This window comes from Felis catus, chromosome D2 (assembly GCF_018350175.1).
Source record: "Felis catus isolate Fca126 chromosome D2, F.catus_Fca126_mat1.0, whole genome shotgun sequence".
Classification (NCBI taxonomy): Eukaryota; Metazoa; Chordata; class Mammalia; order Carnivora; family Felidae; genus Felis; species Felis catus.
Window position 1 is genome coordinate 15,992,498 of NC_058378.1, and position 21,495 is coordinate 16,013,992.

At 46.5% G+C, this 21,495-nt stretch overlaps 1 protein-coding gene across 7 annotated transcripts in view; it reads left to right on the top strand.

Annotated features, from left to right (window-relative positions):
- SIPA1L2 (signal induced proliferation associated 1 like 2) overlaps positions 1 to 21,495 on the top strand; it is a 223,951-nt gene that overhangs the window by 45,632 nt on the left and 156,824 nt on the right. For all 7 annotated transcript variants that reach the window (XM_023240409.2, XM_023240411.2, XM_023240412.2 and 4 more), the window contains exon 2: positions 4,737 to 4,786. The gene's annotated coding sequence lies outside the window, so the exon portion shown is untranslated. The remainder of the gene's footprint in view (positions 1 to 4,736; positions 4,787 to 21,495) is intronic.

Here is a 21,495-nt window from a genome sequence, read left to right on the forward strand (position 1 = left end):
GTTTGAATGCTCGAGGTGCTAAGTAAATATTGATTCAATGTTTAAATAACTTTGAAGGGGCTGCGTTTCCAGAGCCCTTCTTCTTTCCACCTGACTTGAAAAGAATGCCGGGGAATATATACAAAGGATACTATTCAGCCTTAAACAAGAAACCCTGCCGTTTGTGACAAGGAGGAAGTTGCAGGACGTTATACGAAGTGAAATAAACCAGTTCCAGGAGAACGGATGCCATGTGATCCTACTTAGGAGGGGAATCCAAAAATAAGCAGACCCACGGGGACAGAGAGGGGCATGGTGGTTGCCAGGGGCTGGGCAGGGGGCAGATAGGGAATTTCTGTTCCATACGTATAAAGTTGCGGTTATAACGTAAAGATGAGTACATTCTCGAGATCTGCTGTGCCCCATCGTGCCTATGGAGTTAATAATAGCGTATCGTGCACTTAAACGTTTAAGAGGGTAAATCCCTTGTTAAGGGTTCTTGCAACAATTTAAAAATACGTTTGCGACAGCCGCCAAAACAAACACCGAAACGAAAACAGATATAACCCCACCTGAGTGACGTAGTGCGTGGCGCCACGCTGAAATTCCAAAGGAAATGTGCGTAGCCAAACGGCATCGCTGCCCGCGTTGAGAGTTTCACATCGCGCCGACCCGATTCGCAGCAAAAGTAGACTCTTGAGGGTGGTCAGAGAAGTCACTTGACCTCCGGCCTGTGATTGAGACGCCCAGGTAAAACTAGACCTCTAAATGGACTGAAAACGCTGAACACGGTGTGTCTAAGTGCGACTGGCCGAGATGGTAAAAGCCTGATGACTCGTGCTCCTGCGTGGTCAGTGCTGGTGAACGTGGGGCGTGGCAGGGGCAGCGGTTTCCAAAATGCGTTTCCTGGAGCACGTGGCCTAAGGTGACATTCATCTGCGCAGATCCCAAACCCTTTTCTGGGAACGACTGGCTGTTTGAATCCGGCGCTGATTCCACGTTCGGCTATATGCCTTCTTCAGGAACCATCTCCTGGAGTGTGCAGTTTCCTTTCGGAGCGGGTGAGGTCTGGGTTGAGACTGTAGCTCTGCACCCCTGGGCCTCATGACGGTGCACAGGACACGGCCGTGGTTCAGAGATTCAGGGCGGGAACCGTGGCTGGCCTGTTGGCCCAGAACTGGGGAGTGGGGGGCTGGTCCGCGCAAGGACTGCTTGCACACATTGCCAGCGTTCACAGGTGTAAGGACAGAAAGCAGTGCTTAGGACTTTGCCTCTCGGACCCATGTCCTTCTTTCGAAAGGAATTTTTCTGTTTAAAATAAAAACAAGAACCAAAACACTGTAGCCTTTCTCTGGTGCTTTTCCTGAATACTAGCAAGCATGTCCTAACACTGGAGAAGTAATGACTTCGAGCTGGACCGAATATTTTTATTCTTCTCAGTGGAAAGTAAATATTTGCCCTCACTTTCTCAGAGCCCTGTTTCACTGGGAAAAACAGCTGAGGAACCTGCTGGTAAGAACAAAGGGCCAGGCCTCTCTTTGCCTGCAAATCTGGTTTCTGGCAGAGAGAGTCCTGTTGGAGCGTGAGTCGCCGCCTCTCAGCAATGGGCCAGGGGACAGGAGAGCATCTCGCCTTTCTCTGACCCGCTCTCTGCAGGACAGCGCACAGCCCCAAGTTCTGCGCTTTGAGAAAACTACGCTCTGCCGAAAGCCCACCGATTTTCTTCCCCAGAGCAAAAACAAGGCAAAAGACAATAGCCAGTTGCCTCATGTAAACCACCTGCTCGGTAGGAAATGGAGAACCGTGGAGCCCCCCAGTCCCACTTGGGAGGATTTGTGGTTTCCTTTCCTGTCGGTAAACAAAAGCAGTGAGTTAAAAGAGTGGAGTACGGATTGTTTACAGGATATTTGCTTGTATCAAAGGAAGGAAAAGTGCCTTTTACAGAGTTGCGTTCATTGTGTGGGGGATGTCACAACGTCAGTTAAAGGGTCTCGGCCGAAGAGGAGAAATTAACCCCAAAATAGTGAGTCGTGAAACGCAAACCGTTTCATCAATAGGACTTTGAAAAAGCGGAGGGTTTTATAATGTACCAGCATTTAAAAAAAAAAAAAAATTAGAAGACCAGAAAGCCTCTTGAGAGAGAAAAAAAAAAGGGTTCCTACAACTTTGAAAAATATGGATAGTTCAGAGGATACGATTTTTTTTTTTTTTGTAGTTGCACGAGCTCGTGGCTTTGTGTGCCAGAAACATTTATCACTCACCGTGCAGTTGTGTCTCCTAAGCAGGCCTTTCCAGATTGCATCTCAGTACATCTAGTGCGATGCCTGGGTCGCTGCCCTTCCTGTGCTGCCCAGAGACGGTCTCCTTCAGCTGTTCGAGGCACAGGAGCTCATAGCTGGGAGGTGGTTGGCGAACATGGGCCAAGTGGATGGATGCTTGGTTGGAGTTATTTATTTATTTATTTATTTATTTATTTATTTATTTATTTATAAATGTTTATTTTTGAGAGAAAGGGAGAGAGAGAGCATGAGCAGGGGAGGTGCAGAGAAGGGGGTGGGACAGAGGATCCTAAGCTGGCTCTGGGCTGTCAGTAGAGAGCCCAACTCGGGGCTCGAACTCGTGAACCGTGAGATCACGACCTGAGCTGTCATCGGATGCTCAACTGACTGACCCACCCAGGCGCCCGTGGTTGGAGTTAATAAGCTAGTAAAAGATTGAAGCAATGACCTAGGATGCCCAATAATATATTCTTTTCCCCGTTATTTAATGTTAAGTCTTTTTGATAAATTCTTCGGTGTGTGTGTGTGTGTGTGTGTGTGTGTGTGATAAAGTTTACACAACAGAACATTTACTATGTTTAAGTGTGTGGTTCAGTGGCGTTAAGTATATTCACACAGTGGTGCAACCATCTGTCTCGAGACACTTTCCCTCTTCCCGAGCAGAAATGTTGTACTCATTAAACTCTAACTCCCCCTCCCCCTCCCCCAGCCCCTGGCCACCACCCAACTCTGCTTCCTGTCTCTATGAAGCTGATTATTCTAGGTACCTCATGTAAGGGGAGTCCCGGAGTATCTGTCCTTTTGCGGCCGGTTTGCTTCACTTGGCATCACATCTTTGGCGTTTGTCCGTGTTGTAAGGTGTTATGATCTCCTTCCTTTTGAAAGCTGAGTAATATTCCATCGTGTGGATTTGCCACAGCTGGTTCTTCTGTTCATCTGTTGATGGACACTTGAGCTGCTTCTGCCTTCTGGCTATTGTGAGTAAGGCTGCTGTGAGCACGGGTGTGTGTGCATCTTTTCAAAACCTGTGCTGTCCATTCTCCTGGGTATGTACCCAGAAGGGAAATTACTAGATCGTATGGTAATTCCAGGTTTAATTTTTTTTGAGGGACTCGCCGTACGTGCTTTGGATTTTTAAGCTCCGAATTGGCTGCATCGGCTCCATTAAGTTAAGTCCGTGAGAATGTCTCCCCCCTCCCTTACAGGCGCACATAACCTTAAGTCCAGCTGCAGTTGAGGGACTAACGATAGTAACCTTTCGTCAGCTGTTTCAGGGCTTTGTAAGAATGGAGACAGATTGAAAAAGGTGGGCTTCCCAAAGCCAAGGCCAACGGTAGCCTTCTCGGGAGGTGGTCTTGTAATTGATCGCGGTCAATACCGTTCTGGGACTGTAGGCGTAAGCCGGCCGTTGCGGGACAGCTCACTTACTGGGGTCTGTCTTTTGTAGGGAGCAGAGTGCAGGACTCTACCAGGACTTAGGGAAGCCACGTCGGTACCATTTCATCCAGGCCGCGCACCTCACGCTGTGGCGTGTTGAGTCCGCACGATGTCAGGTAGAGGTGCGGGGCCTCAGCGCGCCTCGCCCTGGTTCAGTTTGCATAAATTCTTACAACGACTGTTTTTAGAAATGATGTAACGAAAAGATCACGATCTTAGGAGCCAGGCTGACTCAAGTTCACACCCTGTTCTGTGTGCTTCACTTTGGGCAGATAATCCATTTCTTAGAGTACCAGTCTCCTCATCCGGGAGGCAGGAGAGGCCGATTCTGTTCAAGTGATCATGAATGTGGAAATACCGTGTGTACAGAAAGTATCTAGCAGAGTGCCTGGTACTTCGTGCTGTATATCCAATATTGTCCGCTGCTGCTATATTAAAAGCAGATGCAGCCTAACAGAAGTTAGTACCAGAAATAGACCCTTAGACCAGCCGTTGTCAAAATTTTGGTTGACATCTGTAAATGACAAATTTTTGGCCCCCTGGACATCTGTAAAAGTGATTGAGGATCCCAGAGAGCTTTTTATTATGTGGCTCATCTCTACTGAGATTTGTGACACTAGGATTCAAATGGAGAGGTTTAAAAATAGTTATTCGTATATTAAACGTGGCAGCAGTAAGCCCTTCACCTTTTATTGTAAATAACACGTTTTACGAGAATCAGTGTTTTCCAGAACGACAGAAACTTAATGAGCAGAACGACATTTTCGCAAATCTCTTTAATGCCCTGCTTACGAGAATACAGCTAGACTCTCAAGCCTTTTGTGCCGAGACTGGTTACTCAGCCTCTAGAAGATTCCGCCGTGCCTTGGCGGGAAGAGAGTGGAAAAGGGAAATCCTGCCTTTTGCTGCGAAAATGGTTTGAACCCGGGAGACCCCTGGAAGGGTCCTGGGAACCCCTGGGGACTCTCAGACCACACCTTAAAAACCGCTGACCGGAAGTTTTTCTGTGATTCTGAACTAGAACTCTTCCTTCTCTTGCAGGTTCTTGCTCCCAGTGGCCCAAGCTGGAGGCTTCTATTCTCCCTGCTCAGGTGAGTCCACTCCCCTTCCACACCCCCAAGCCACTGCTTAGAGGCTTAAATTTGGGCTTTTGGGTCCCATTAATAAGAAGCCATCTGAGGGGTGCCTGGTTGGCTCAGTCGGTTAAGCGGCTGTCTTCTCTCAGGTCACGATCTTGTGGTCTGTGGGTTCGAGCCCCGCGTCGGGCTCCGCGCTGACAGCTCAGAGCCTGGAGCCTCCTTGGGATTCTGTGTCTCCCTCCCTCTGCCCCTCCCCTGCTCACACTCTGTCTCTGTCTCTCTCAAAAATTAACAAACATTAAAAAAAAATAAAAATAAATAAATAAATAAATAAAAAAAAGAAGAAGAAGCCGTTTGAACTTTGGAGTTGCCTAAACTGGGGGCTTCAGAAGGAGGGACTAGCAAGTTCCTGTGAGCCTCTGTCCCTTAAAGTGTTTAAAAGGGCATGAATTTTTAAAACTGGTTGGTGTACCTCTCCAAGGAGTGCCCCTACTTAGAGTAAAGGGACAAAGTGTGAGCATAGCGGAGGTTCAGGGGCTGCACAGAAGCAGCTGTCCTGGTGGCTAGTGTGCCCTGCCCTGAGGGGCCACTGTGAGTGAGGAAGGTGATGGAGGGTGGGGTGGAGGAGGGCTGGGGACCCCTGGATGAGGCCCAGCCCCTGTGCCTGGGGCCCCGCCGCGCCACCTGGAATGCCTTCCTCCAACACGGGATAAAGGCAGAGCTGGCTGCTCCCTTGTGTGTGTCCACACGTGTTGCATTTTCTGTAACAGCAGGACATCAGGTGGTTTGGGAAGGAGCCCTCAGCGGTAGCCGTTGCCCCTGCACATTTGGTCGCTGGCCTTGGATTATCAGAAGTGGCTTACTTACCATCCTTCTGTCTGTCCGTCTGTCCACACACAGATGCACGCACACGCGCACGCACGCAGTTTTCTTCTGCACCATTTATGAATAAGTTACATGCATCGTGGCCCTTGGCCCTCCCCAAACGTCAGTGTGTGTTTCCTAAAAATAGAGATACTCACTTGGTCGACAGTAGTTCAGTGATCAGTCCAGAACTTAATATGGATTCCTTACTAACACCTAATCTAGGATCTGTCTGCCGGTCCTGCCACCTGGCCCGGAGCATCCTATAGAGCCTCGTCCCCTCCGTCTGAGGTCCACTCTAGGGTCGGGTCCTGCCCCCAGTTGTCCAGACGTCTCTGGATCCTCTTTGTTCCCACAGCCTCTGTCGCCTGTGTGTGTGTGTGTGTGTGTGTGTGTGTGTTGGTGCATTTTGAAGGCTGCGGCCTGAGAGCCTGTGTCTTAAAATGTTCTTCAGTAGAGGAGCATTTTGACAGCAGCCAGGGTATCTATCTCTGGAGGAGGGCGCGATGCCCACGATGGGTTTCCTTGTTACCAGGTATAAGTACATCAGTGCTTTGATGGGTTTCCTTGTTACCAGGTATAAGTACATCAGTGTACTACTCGTGGGAGAGAGAAGAGGGGGAATCAAGGAAAGTCAGCCTGAAAAGACTAAGTTCCTTCTTGTGTGGGACTCAGGAGACTTGGCCGAGGAGGTGCTAATGAAGTCCTGATGGCCGAGGACATTGTGATGTGAAAATAACAATGAAGGGGCATCATCTACATTCCAGCGCAGGAGAAAGGAGGGTGGTACCTGGGTTGGTCTTAAGGGAAGACCTTCCCTCGTTTGGCTGTTTTTGTCCCTCCTGGTTCCTTGGCCCGCCTGAAGCCGGGCGATGAGTCCCTTGTGTTAGTAGCCTCTGGCCCACCGAGGGGCAAAAGCTGCCTGGACCCCACCTTGGATTAACCCGTGTCCCTTACTGTGCTTTTCAGCACCATGGGGAAATAGCTCCTGCCAGGAATGAACACTGTCCAGGATTTTTTGGATCAGGTGTATAGAGCTTCCAGCCTAGAGGGTGTGGACTCCAGATTAGTTTCCTTAGGGCTCATTTCGATGAGCGAAGTTATGTGGATTTTATGGAATACGAGACTGTACAGACGTTTGTGATACAGGCTCATGATTTTAAGCATACTTCATTTTATCGAAAATGGCATTCTTTAGTTTTGAAATTGATAGATGTGTTCAGACAACACAGAAATATATAAAGTAGAGCATACATCTCCCCTATATGGGATTATTCCCTTCATACTGTTCTGTTTTCCCAGTCGCTTTTTTTTTCTTACCAGTACATCGTAGATGTCTTTCCCTTGGTAGTATTTCAGTAGTGCCTACTTACTCTTTTAAACGATGAACCGGATTTCCTTGTGTACCTCCACGATTATTTAATCCCTACGAAAGGACACTTCGGGGCTTGTCAGCGTTTGGCTCTAAGTAACAAAATGCTTGTATGTAAACAAGTATATACATACTTACATAACTATCTCTTGGGGATAAATTCCTAGGAATGGAATTCCTGGATAAAAGAGTACTCACACTCAAAATTTTGGAGATATTGCTAGATGGCCCCTCAGATAGGTTGTGCCCAGTTAGGATTCCGTCAGTGACTCAGGAGTGAGCCTGTAGCCGGCACCAACAGCGACTAATCTCAGTCTGTTGTTTCTGATTTTAATGTGAAAACTGTTATTGTTTTCATATTTATTTATTTGTTTTTTTTTTAATTTTTCTTAACATTTATTTATTTTTGAGACAGGGAGAGACAGAGCATGAATGGGGGAGGGGCAGAGAGAGAGGGAGACACAGAATCGGAAGCAGGCTCCAGGCTCTGAGCTGTCAGCACAGAGCACGACTCGGGGCTCAAACTCACAGACCGCGAGATCATGACCTGAGCCGAAGTTGGACTCTTAACCGACTGAGCCACCCAGGCGCCCCTATTTATTTGTTTTAATTAATGCTGAAGTTAGGCACCTTTATGGCCACTTGTGGTTTTTGTTCGTTTGTTTTTTTGGCCTGTTTGTCTTTGGAATTATTACACGTACTCTTTTTTGCTTTTGAAACTTTATTCTGGGTATTGGTCTTTTGTCACATGATACAAACCAGTATTTTTGCAAGTTCTTAATTACCGTCTTTTTGTTTTAAACTGTTTGAGGGGCGTTTGGGTGGCTCGATCCTTTAAGCATTCGACTCTGGCTCAGGTCGTGATCTCAAGGCTCATGAGTTCGAGCCCCTTGTCGGGCTCTGTGCTGACAGCTCGGAGCCTAGAGCCTGCTTCAGATTTCTCTCTCTCTCTTTCTCTGCCCCTCTCCCGCTCGTGCTCTGTCTCCTTCTCTCTCTCATAAATAAACATTAAAAAAATGGAAACTGTTTGAGTTGCTTATGATGTGAATCCAGACAAACTCTTTCAGAGCAGAGTGTGGAGTGAAGCCATGTGTATTGTGCTGTAGCTGCTCTGTACCAACTAGTCTTTTTTTCCAAGTTGAAAATCCGTTTTTTTTAATGTTTATTTATTTTGGAGAGCGAGAGAGACAGAGGACAAGCAAGGGAGGGGCAGAGAGAGAGAGAGAGACGCAGAATCCGAAGCAGGCTCCAGGCTCCTAGCTGTCAGCACAGAGCCCGTCGCGGGGCTCGAACCCACGGACCGCGAGATTGTGACCTGAGCCGAAGTCAGACGTGTAACCGACTGAGCCACGCTGGCGCCCCTGAAAATCCATTTTAAATCTCTCTTAACATGGGTAACGATTACACCCCAGGTAAAGGGGCCGTCAGGAATCTGTACAACATGTCTGTTGTTAAAAAAAAGTATAAATGAAGCTAATTTGCATTGGTTCTTCTGTTTTCTCTTGTGCAAGGACGGTTATTCTCACATAGATTTATCTGTAACGAATACATTGCTTGAAATCTGTGAATGTTTTAATAGCATCAGAACTGAGGAAGTGACACACTGGTTTAACTACTGACTTGTTGCATAATTTTAGAGAGATGGTTTTACCATTTGGTCCCTTCATTTTCCCATTGATGAAATTAGGACTCACTTAACTAAGTCTTTGTAAAGGCTTAGCAGCCAGTCTCCTGAACAAGTCAGGAGACTTGTTCTGTAGGAGAAATCAATTATCATTAGGGGCTGTATGAGAAAAATTCGGGCTGAGCTCCAAACTTGAGTCCTTACAAAGATGAAAGGGATTTTCGGGATAACTGGTACCATACTGGTCTAGAGATGGCCTTCAGAATCCTGGTAGGAAGTTTTAACTCCTTAGGTATTTTCTTATCAGAAAGTTGTGAAGCTGGAACGTCTTGTTCCTCTTCTCTGCTTTCAGCTTTACCTTCAACTTCAGACCTTTCTTTTTTTTAATATGTTAATTTCGAGGGAGAGAGAACGTGAGCAAGCTTTCAGGGAATGGGCAGAGAGAGAGAGAGGGAGAGAATCCCAAGCAGGCTCCTCTCTGTCAGTCCAGAGCCTGATGCAGCGCTCGATCTCACCGACGGTGAGATCATGACCTGAGCCACAATCAAGAGTGCGACTCTTACCCCGCTGAGCCACCCAGGTGCCCCTTCCTTGCACCTTTTTGGAATCACGATAAGTATTGGCAGGGGTAGCTAGGCTTCCTTTCATTCCTATCCTTCGTTGCTTTCTGGCTTTTTTGGGCCAACTTTGTGAGGCCGATGAAGTTCAAGAGGTTCTAGTTGACCTCCAGAGAGGCCACAGTTTATCTCCGTTGACTTACAGCGTTCTCAGACCAGTAAACTTCTTATCGTCCTGCCCGGATTTCTGCAGAGACCTCGTACTCGCTTAGATGTCTCTACGTAGGGGAACAGCCCTGGGGTAGATGCCGTTTGCTTGCTTCCAACAGCAGTGTGCCACCTGTTGCCAGGATCAGGATGTCAAGATCTGTGATGGTGCCTTATCCTCAACTCAGGCGCCTGGACATTGGGAAATGCACTGGCCTACATGTGAAACGTTTGGGTGACTTCTCATCTCTTCCTTAACTTCACGTTTTGCTGCTTATACTCATGGCATAACACCGACATTTTCCAGATTATGTTGCAAAACAGTCTACTTCCTATCACACGATCAGCCAGATTGATAGAAAGTCTCAGCCGCCTCAGTCAAGTGGGCTTAAAATCTCAAGAGCTTGTGGGAGGGAGACCGTGGGCTCTCTTGTTCCATTCGTGCTGGAGATGATTTGCTTCTGTAAACACTTGTTGGGTAATTTCTGCTAATGGAACACTCTGTCAGGAACCAAGGGAAACAAGATGATTAAAATAGGGTCCCTCCCGGGATGCCTGGGTGGCTCAGTCTGTTGAGCACCTAGCTCTTGATTTTGGCTCAGGTCACGATCTCATGACTGGCGAGTCTGAGCCCTGCACTGGGCTCTGCGCTGACCGTGTGGAGCCTGCTCGAGCTTCTCTGTCCCCCCTCTCCCTCTGCCCCTCCCCCGCTCACTCTCCATCTCTCAAAATGCATAAATAAACTTAAAAAAAAAGTTTAATATATGGAATACGGTCCTTCCCTTCAAGAGCTTATAATCTAACCGGAAAGAACGAATTGTATACAAATAGCTGTAATATGGGGTTTGATTGCTGTAACCATCGAACACGAGGGGGGCACTAGTGAGCTGGACCGACCATGCTTCGCTGCACCCCCAGGTTGGCTGGCAGGTCGCAGGCACTTCATACACACGTGTGAATGGACGAATGAATACATTTAGACGCGTACATTTCGGTGTGGTTTATTCATAGCAAAAAAGATGTGTGGAAAGAGATGATTTGATGGATTTGCATTTGGTCGCATGAGTACGAGAATTTGGTGAGGTCACCAAGGGCATAGGGCGGGCTGAGCGAGACCCGTCATGGAGGCACCCTTTCTTTCTCTTCTTCCTTCCTTCCTTCCTTTTTTCTTTCTTTCTTTCTTTCTTTCTTTCTTTCTTTCTTTCTTTCTTTCTTTCTTTCTTTCTTTCTTTCCTTTGCTTCTCTTTCTTTCTTTCTTTCTTTCTTTCTCTCCTTTCTTTCTTTCTTTCCTTCTCTTTCTTTCTTTCTCTTCTTCCTTTTTTCTTCCTTCCTTTCCTTTCTCTTCTTCCTTCCTTCCTTTTTCCTTTCTTCCTTCCTTCCTTTTTTCTTTCTTTCTTTCTTTCTTTCTTTCTTTCTTTCTTTCTTTCTTTCTTTCTCTTCTTCCTTCCTTCCTTTTTTCTTTCTTTCTTTCTTTCTTTCTTTCTTTCCTTCTTTCTTTCTTTCTTTTTTTTCTTTCCTTCTTTCTTTGTCTTTTTTTTCTTCTTTCTTTCTTTCTTTCTTTCTTTCTTTCTTTCTTTCTTGACTCTCTAGTCATTTTGTTTTGTTTTTTTCAAACCTGTCATTTATTATTGTCGGGGTTGTTTTTCTCAATTTACAAGGTAAGATGCACTTTTCTTGATAACAAGGGGTGTCTTTTCCTTCTCTTTTTCCAATTTCTTCTCTTACCGTTAGGTTCTGTCTCGTTGAACAAAGGACAGTGTGCTTTATGTCTGTTATATTACAAATAGTTTTTCCCAAAATGTGGCCCTGATCAGTGTAATCACATGGATGGGCTTGATGATGGAATGTGGCAGACACTTTGTCTCATCTGCAAATATTTGCAGGCCATTTTCTCTTCTTCTCAATAATTATTCTAGTCCATTATTGCAGCTTTATTTGCTTACTGTTGCTACTGTGTGATAGATAATACTTTAGTACTTCAACTATCTCATTTATCTCCCAATAGTTCTTTGAAGTAGGTGTTACTATATTAATTTTCAGAGAGAGAGAGAGAGAGAGAGAGAAAGCAGGGGAGGGGCAGAGAGAGAGAGGGAGAGAGAATCCCAAGCAGGCTCCACAGTGTCAGCACAGAGCCTGATGCAGGGTTCGAACTCATAAACAGTGAGATCATGACCTGAGCTGAAGTTGGACACTTAACCGACTGAGCCACCCAGGCGCCCCCAATATCCACATTTTAAAGATAAGGAAGCCGAGGCCCAGGGACGTAAATGATGTGTTCAGGGTCATCCAGCTAAGCAGTTATGGAGCCAGGAGGAGCTGGGCTCTTAGACCTCCTTCTCTGGCAGGGTCCCAAGGGCAGGTGACTTCTGGAGAAGGCTAACTCATCCATTTTGGCCCCACCACCCACTTGAAGTAGCCAGCCTCACAAAACACACTTGCCCCTGAGCGTCGCAAAAGTCGGAACCTTGTTCCTGGTTGGTTGAACCTTCACCTGAAGTGGCTTCTTGGGTCTGTACGACCTCTGGAAGGTGAATGAGAATGATATCAAAGTCAGTATATCGGGAATCACCATTACCAAATGTTCGCAGCGCAGTAAGGCTTCTCCAGAGCTGCTATTCAGAAAACATTCGCAGTCCCACACTATAAAGATACAATTCTGAGTATTTCTTTACTGAAAGGCTGCTAGCTTCCTTCAGGAACCTGAATGCCAGCAGGGCTCATTCACAAAACACGTTGTAGCTTTGTAAGTTGCATCTCAGCAGGGTTTGTTTTCTTTCCTTTGTTTGTTTTCATGAAACATTTCTCGGGAGGAAATATCAGGGGAAGATTTCATAAAGGCAGCATTCACTGAGGAACAACGGATAGTGTTAAGACTTTGATTCTGAAGTGAAATAACTGTTTTTCCTGGAGAGAAGCAGTTCTGTGTTAATTAGCCGTGTGTCTGATAGCAGAGATGACGTCATCACATTGTGGGTGTCATTCCAAACTCAGTCCTCGTGCCTCACGTTTCTGCGATCTGGGGGGGGGGGTGTAGGATCTTAGGTCATTTGGTCTCCATCACACCTGGAGACACGATTGACATAAAGTAATGGCAGCCATCCCTTCTGTAAGGTTGTTTATTTAGAGAAGAGTCTACAGGTGCAGTGAAATGCACTAAGTTTTTCTATTGAATTGCCTAGCAAATGTGAACACATTTCTAAGATCGGATTCTTTGATTCTCTCTTTTAATTTTTTTAATGTTTATTTCATTTTTGAGAAAATGAAGAGAGAGAGAGAGAGAGAGAGAGAGACAGAGTGTGAGTGGGGAGGGGCAGAGAGAGAGGGAGACACAGAATCTGAAGCAGGCTCCAGGCTCCGAGCTGTCAGCACAGAGCCTGACGTGGGACTTGAACCATGAACTGTGAGATCATCACCTGAGCCAGTGTGGGACGCTTAACCAACTGAGCCACCCAGGGTGCCACCTCACTCTCGCTTTTGTTGTTGTTGTTGTTATTTAGTTTTGAGAGAGGGAGCACGGGCAAGAGAGAGAACAGGGGAGGGGCAGAGAGAGAACCCCAAGCAGGGATTCTGACGAGGGACTTGATCCCACAAACTGTGACATCATGACCTGAGCCAAAATCAAGAGTCAAGACGCTTAACTGACTGAGCCACCTAGGCACCTGCTTTGATTCTCTCTTCTCCTCAATATAGTGATAGTGCTAACCAACAGTTGTGAGCACTTTTCTCTTCTAAGGCTTGTTGTGAGTCCTTGGGAGGTGTGTTTTTCTTAAATGCAAACAGCTCCGGTGACCGTCTTCCCTGCCCTGGGCGCTCCGAGGACAGAGACGTTCAGGGGACTTGTACGTAGGTGCTGGGCCTATAGCTCTGGCCTGAGAGAGAGGATTCTAGTTCCCGGCTCTCAGGCTGAGCCCGTGCCAGCTTCCACGTATTTGCACAGAAACATCCGGCAAACGGGCTTCATGAAAATAGTCTAGGTGAGTGACAACAATGGGAAAGAACCTTTATTTTGAATTCGGGCGATGACAGGGTTTGCCCTTCAGGTGTCAGATTATTAGCTTAATGAAACCTGGGGCAATTTAGTTTGTGTGTCTCCGTTCTATCTTGGCAAAAAGGACATCATAATCTCTTATAGGATATTCACCCGAATTCAGTGAGGCAACGCTTGTACAACTGATCCAGCCATTTTATTTCTCTCTCTCCGATTTTATCTGAAAAATAAACTGAACTCTGTTTGTAAGACACTGTCATGTATTCTCCTGTCTCGGCTTTGTCCTGTCCCTGCTGTAAAAACCCATGGTAGAATCTCTTTTTTTTTATAAATATACCGAGAGAAGAAGTGGATGCTGAGCTAAGACTGGGCGTTAAGGAGTATTAAAATCGAGGGGTAATTTTTTGACTCTTTTATGATCTTTTCTAGTTCATTGTGATTGGATTTTTATTCTTTCCACGAGCGGTGTCTAGAAAAGTAGTGCGGGTGGCCCATCTTTTGCAAGCGTTGCCCCTGATGCTTACCCCCTTCCAGCTGGCTTTGGTTTGCCTGCCTTTCCCCCCACCCCCGGGAGGTGGACCTGGCTTGGCCTAAAGGCCTTTGTTGTTTTCAGCAGTGTTTTTCACTTTTGCTACCCATCGAGTCACCTGGGTGATTTTAAAAATACCAGTACCCGATCCCTAAAACTGATATTTAGGAACTGAAATGCAACTAGATATCCTGTGTGTGTGTGTGTGTGTGTGTGTGTGTGTGTGTGTGTGTGTAAAGTTTATTTATTTTGATAGTGAGAGAGTGGACACAAGTGGAAGAGGGCGAGACAGAGAGAGAGAGAGAGAGAGAGAGAGAGAGAGAGAATCCTAAGCAGGCTCCCCACTGTCAGTACTGAGCCGAATGAGGGGCTCGAACCCACCTAGCCACCCAGGCGCCCCTGACATCTGTATTTTTTTTTAATTTTTTTTTTCAACGTTTATTTATTTTTGGGACAGAGAGAGACAGAGCATGAATGGGCGAGGGGCAGAGAGAGAGGGAGACACAGAATCGGAAACAGTCTCCAGGCTCTGAGCCATCAGCCCAGAGCCTGACACGGGGCTCGAACTCACGGACCGTGAGATCGTGACCTGGCTGAAGTCGGACGCTTAACCGACTGCGCCACCCAGGCGCCCCATATCTGTATTTTTTAAAACTGATTCTGATAGGCAGGGAAGGCTGGAAACTCTGCGTTAGTGTGAGGGAGACTGGGAAGGGCCATATATTCCGTCGTTACTAAAATGGCATCCTCACCGGCAGCCATGTCTGTTTAGGTGAGGAACAGAGTGGCAGTGACTCCTTTCGAATCCAGTGGCTCAGTCCCCTCTTGATTCCACCCGCCCTTTCCTGTCTAGGCTGGAAGGGCTCGGTTGGTTCCTGTGTGTTCAGACAAGGTCAGGAACCTGGAGGCATCCAGGGAAGGGGCCACTGTGGGGGGGACCTACCCGAGGTGCCACCTGCAAATACGTTTTGGCGGCCTTTGCCATTCCTTTGTCTGTTGCTTGGCAGTTTATTATGTCGGAATTATTCCTCGGTGTGATCTGTCTGCCGAACCATACTATTTTTAGGCGCTAACCCACACAATAGGTTTATAAAAAGGCTATTGAACCTTTTGAGGCTGCTGGATTTGGTCTGACAAGGGCTGAGTTGCAGGTAGGACCTCCCGCCTCCCAGTTCAGGCATGCAGGGTTTTTTGTTTGTTTGTTTCTTCGTTATAAAGGGTGCGAAGAGCCTAAAAATACAGAGGTTTGGCGGTCTGTCAGGTGATGCGGGGTCTGCCCAGCCCTCCTCCGGTGTCCCCGCTCTCCAGACACGTCACTTCGCAGGTGTGATTAGGTGGCTAATTTTTATTTCTTTCCCTTTTCCTTTTCCTTGTAAAACCTGCGACAACACGCACACTTTGTAGCGCTGAGGGAAGAAATGAACGCGTGAAGCGTGTTCTTGAATCTCTGCTCTCTGTCTAAAAAGATGTGTTTTCCTCCATTGAAGGGATCCCCTGGCCCGGGTCTGCTTGCTCGTCAAATGGATTAGACACACAAAACCAGTACTAAATGTTATTTTGTTTATTTATTTTACATTTATTTTTTAATTTGTTAATGTTTAGTTATTTTTGAGAGAGACAGAGACAGAGCCTGAGCAGGGGAGGGGCAGAGAGAGAGAGACACAGAATCCAAAGCAGGCTCCAGGCTCTGAGCTGTCAGCACAGAACCCAACGTGGGGCTCAGACCCCGGACCTCAAGATCATGACCTGAGCCAAAGTTGGATGCTTCACCAACTGAGCCACCCAGGCGCCCCTAAGTGTTATTTTAAACTCATTTTTTTTTAATTTTTTTTTTCAACGTTTATTTATTTTTGGGACAGAGAGAGACAGAGCTTGAACGGGGGAGGGGCAGAGAGAGAGGGAGACACAGAATCGGAAACAGGCTCCAGGCTCCGAGCCATCAGCCCAGAGCCCGACTCGGGGCTCGAACTCCCGGACCGCGAGATCGTGACCTGGCTGAAGTCGGACGCTTAACCGACTGCGCCACCCAGGCGCCCCTTAAACTCATTCTTAAAATGGCCATTGGAGGGACACCTGGGTGGCTGGGTCGGTTAAGTATCCGACACTTGGTTTTGGCTCAGGTCATGATCTCATGGCTCTTGAGTTTGAGCCCCATGTCAGGCTCTGTGTTGACAGCATAAGCCTGCTTGGGATTCTCTCTCTCTTTCTCTCTCTCTCTCTCTCACTCTGCCCCTCCCCTGCTTGCTCTCTCTCTCTCTCAAAATAAATAAGCTTAAAAAAAAAAAAAACAAACAGGCCATTGCAACTTGCTGGGTTCTGATCCGTTGTCAGAAATATGCAATCAGTCCATTAGGAGGCAGAAACGTGAGGTTACTCGTAGTTGCAATGGAAAAATAATCTCTCACTGTAAAATAATATGATGCCCTGAAAGTGTCCACATAATAGATTGGATATTATTTATGATCCTTTTCTTCCTTTATTGAATCTCCCACCATTAAAATGCCATAATAGGTAGGGTATCAGGATCACTGCCGTATAGCTTTGACTTTTTAAAGTACATGTCTTCACAAAGATCATACCCAAACTAAATCATAACTAGGCACTTAGCCAAGAAAAGATGTTCTTTGGCCGTGCTTAGTGAGGGGGTAGCCTCTGAGCTACCTTTGATGACTTTTATGGTTCCTACTGATGGTTTTTTACCGCCGGCTTTCTGCTGCTGCTACAAATTTATGACTCTCCTTCCTGTTGGGATCTGTGTCACTGTATAGGACAGGCCTGGCCCGTCTTGTCAAGGGGAACATTTTGGTTTTCCCAAGCACGTTTGGACCATTTTCCCCGTTTCTTCTCGTCAGTATCTCTATAGGGTCCCATACCCTCCACCTCCTTGGGGATTGATCTAGGGATCTCACCCATGCCCATGCCATGGTTATCCTCTCTGCACCTCTGAGAGGGACTGGAGCAGTGGGGACTCTCCAGGTCATTGGCTCTCTGGCCTCCCCTTCACCTCCGGCCCTGAAGGGGTGTAGTAATTTCCAAACCTGCTTATCAAGAGCCACCAGAGGCCTTTGCCAAACTATCCGTTCCCAGGCCCACCCTGCACGCTGCCCTGTGTCCCCTTCTCTCCTGCCCCTGGACTTTGAGTCACAGGTTAAGGTGGAGGCTAGTAAATGGAATTTTCATCAAGATCATTCTGATACAGTTGTCTGTATGGCTCTTCGGATGTTTGGGGACCACCCGTGTAGCCCAAAACCTCATCGTACAGATAAGATATTCAAAGCCCAGCGATGATGATGAACTTGCCCAGGGTCGCCCCGGAAGACGTGCCAGTGAAAGACAGAAGACAGTATCCTCTTACTTTTGCGTTGTGAATGCAGAGGTGGCAGAAATGACCAGGAAGTTAAATGGCGCCATTTATCCTGGACACACGTTAGTTTTCCGTTTCTTATTATCCGGGTCTCTGTGTGTTGTGTCTCTGTGACAGAGGAGCATAGGATGAGTAGGTGATCTATGTACTCACCCAGCCCAGGACCAAACTCAGATATAAAGGAGCAGGAGATCCAGTTGGAATTCTCGTATAGCGAAAGAATTGCTAAGTGTTACTGTTTTTGCCATTGTTTCGGTCTCGTGTTTGTGTTGAGTGGATGTTCCGAGTCGCTTTGCCTGTTGGTAATAATATAAGCAAGCTTCATTCGACGAAGCAGGTATGTAACAGGGGCTATTCAGAGTCTGGCCAGGAGATGCCTAAGACATACAGCCCTTATTCTGATCACATGGAGACAGACGCGTATTTGCAAATCCATTTAAAATTGGCAAAGCTGACTTCTTGAAATTTATCTGAAACCTTACTCTCTTTGACCGGATAGATAATTATTTGGAGCTGGGAAGATAATCTGTGAGGGTAAGAGGTCATTCATGGCATTTACCACGAAGGTCCAGGAATTCATTTTATCTCCCTGACTTTATCTTACTGACAGCGGAGGTTGTGGTCTATCTCCCAGGGAACTGGTACATCAGGGAATGACTTTTTATACATGGGAACCAATGTATGTAATGCCACAATGTGTTTATCCGACGTGTGGTAGGTACGTAATAAATACGTGATGAAGAAAGCTTAGTGCCTTAAAAAAAAAAAAAAAAAAGCTTCTTTTACATCACGGTTCTGGCTCAGGATCCTGCAGTGTTTCTGTTTACGTTTTTCCGCTCTCATAAATATCTGCACTCTAAAATCCAGTACCCTCGGTGGGATGATTTCATTTCTTATATGTAAACTGTTCATTTGGGTAATTTTCCCTGTAATGGTCCCTTTCACGATTCTGTCCCCTTTGAGAAATGATGTCCACTTAGCAGCTTCCATTTCTCATTGTTTTTAAAACTTATCACCAACACAGCCTGGGTCTGAAGCCTGCTGTGGGAGAGGCTTTGCATCAAGATGACTGGCCTCCTCTGTGAGCCTCCTGAAGGCTGGAGGCCTCGCCCTGCCCCGGGCCCCCCTCCAGCTCAGTGCCGCCCCTCCTGCCCACATCTGCCAGATGCATAGGCAGTAGAAAGCTGGAGGTTCTTCCTGTGGACCACGTCGGTCAATAAGCAGTGACTTACTTTTCACGGGCGCTAAACCATCCCTGGAAAACCTTCCTGTTTCTGAGGAATTACGCCCTTTTAAGGGGAGCTGTGGGTACTCACTAGCCCGATAGGCAGACCGTCTGAAAACGAAGACTGAATTACATTGTGTATTTCCAGGGGTTTTATTAAAGACCTCTGGGCTACAAGATCAACGGGGGATAGCGGTGTCTTTCAAGTGTGATTGTTTAGGTATAAGTTACTGACGACCAGATTACTGATGTCTTATTAACGGCTTGGTTTGGGGATGTGATTTGGGGTCCAAGGTGGCCGAGTAACTGTATCCCAACAGTCTGGTGGGCAGGCACGCGGGATTGCTGGCCAAAGTGAAGTCAGCAGCATCACAAAGAGAACTCTTTTTTATGAGCTCAAATGGAGTTTCTTTGCTGGCAGCACGGGGGTAATTCTGTTCTGGGCTAATTCTTTTATTTATTTATTATTTTTTGATATGAAATTTATTGTCAAATTGGTTTCCATACAACACCCAGTGCTCATCCCAACAGGTGCCCTCAACGCCCATCACCCACCGTCCCCTCCTTCCCACCCCCCATCAACCCTCAGTTTGTTCTCAGTTTTTAAGAGTCTTTTATGTTTTGGCTCCCTCCCTCTCTAACCTTTTTTTTTTTTTCTTCCCCCTCCCCCATGGTCTTCTGTTAAGTTTCTCGGGATCCTAAGAGTGAAAACATATGGTATCTGTTTCTCTGTATGACTTATTTCACTTAGCATAACACTCTCCAGTTCCATCCACGTTGCTACAAAAGGCCATGTTTCATCCTTCCTCATTGCCACGTAGTATTTCATTGTGTATGTAAACGACAATTTCTTTATCCATTCATCAGTTGATGGACGTTTAGGCTCTTTCCATAATTTGGCTGTTGTTGAAAGTGCTGCTATAAACATTGGGGTACAAGTGTCTGGGCTAATTCTTCTGTGGGCCCTGAAAGGCCAGCCATATTCCGTGTGAAATAGAGACAAGGGAGTCGACGGGGATTAAAAGTGACGAACGAATTAGGGGGAACCAACGGGAAGGAAATGTGTTTCTAGGCGGATTTGCTGACAGGTAGGTATCACCCTCCCTGTAACACGGAACTTTTATTCCCCTGATAAACAGATGCAGTCAACTTATATCTGCATCCAGATATCTGCAGTCAACTTATATCTGCATCCAGATATCTTATATCTGCAAGCCAGCCTCCTCTCAGAAAACCATCACAGCTCACTCCCAACCAGAGAGCAACCTCCTGATTTCAAGTAATAGACACAGATCTTCACATCCTGATAAACTGAAGGGTATTCGTATTTGTATCCAACGGCTTCTTTACTTTGTAGGGGAATCCCTGTCAAAAGTAACGTGTATTCCATCTATAATATTTGGATAGAAAGAAGGAAGTAGAATCACCCCACATACCGAAAGCTGAAGATAAAAACCAAGAACATCATCTTTTTTCTATGAATAAGTGTGTCTGTATATCCACGTGTGGTTGTATTCTGTAGTTGTGAACATCCCGTATGTGTATCTGGGTGTGCTTTCATTAAAACTTTCTGACATTGCACATCTCATCATTTCACTGTCTTTCTGAACAGTGTTTTTAAAGCCAGGACATTTAATGTCTTTATTTTACTGGAGCCCGCGTGGTTCTTTTCAAGAACACAGACCTGGGCGAAGGGGGTTGCCCGTGTGGCCCCCAGCTTTGGTGCCCTTGGCTGGGGAGCCAAAGACGTCCCGTGCCTCTTAGATCGAACCGGAGCTGATTGGGTTTATGTCATTATTTGCCCATATTGAAAGTGTCCCCGTCTGTCTGAAGATGTGGAAGAAAGCGTTTATTAGAGGAGACGCTGTTGCCTTGTGATAGAGCTCTGCGTAATGAAAATTGACTCAGCCTGGCTGAGTTCTGTCCCGATCCCTGCTTTTCCATTGGCAGGCAGGAGGGAGGGACGCTCAGCTCCCGCTCCTACAGGCGGGCGCAGAGGGCTGATGTCTGAGGTTGCTTGGGTAAATTCAGACACTCCCTTACTTTACATACTTGAGATCACCCACCCACCAGTGGGATGAGGACTGTAAAGTGTGAAATTAACACATCAAGCGAATTTATATCATGGTAGCCTTGGGCTGGTTTTTGCAAATTAAATTTCGCAGAAATTAGCCTCAGCCCTGCCAAGGCAGCATTAATTTAGTACTGGTGAAGGCAAACTGTTTCTGTGACATTTCCAACCCTGAAAGATAAGAGTTTATTTTTACACCCAGACAGTGGGTCTTGCTCAGTAAATTATTGTCTGTTGGGTTAATAAAAAAGAAAAGAAAAAAAAAAACAACACCAAAAACCTACTGTTGATCATAAGTGATGACCCTCAATAAAACATTATACACAGTGTAGAAGTCTGAAGAAAACATACGGGAGTATGTAGGATAGTGCATCAGCCCGCAGAAATGCCAGCCAACTCTTCCAAAAGACTTTTCTGGGTGATATTCATTATTTGACATTCAGAAAAAAAAAACAATTTTTTAAAATATTTTTTAACGTTTTTATATTTATTTTTGAGAGGCAGAGAGACAGAGCGTGAGCAGGGCAAGGGGCAGAGAGAGAGAGGGAGACACAGAATCCAAAGCAGGCTTCAGGCTCTGAGCTGTCAGCACAGAGCCCGATGCAGGGCTCGGACCCACAAACCGTGAGATCATGACCTGAGCTGAAGTCGGACGCTTAACCGACTGAGCCACTCAGGCGCCCCCCAGAAAACAATTTTTTTTTTAATGTTTGTTTTTGAGAGAGAGAGCTGGAGAGGGACAGAGAGGGAGGGAGACATAGAATGAGAAGCAGGCTCCAGGCTCTGAGCTGTCAGCACAGAGCGCGACACGGGGCTCGAACCCATGAACCGCGAGGTCATGACCTGAGCCGAAGTCAGACGCTTATCCCACTGAGCCACCCAGGCGCCCGTGTTCTTTGGCATTCAGAAGAAACAATCTT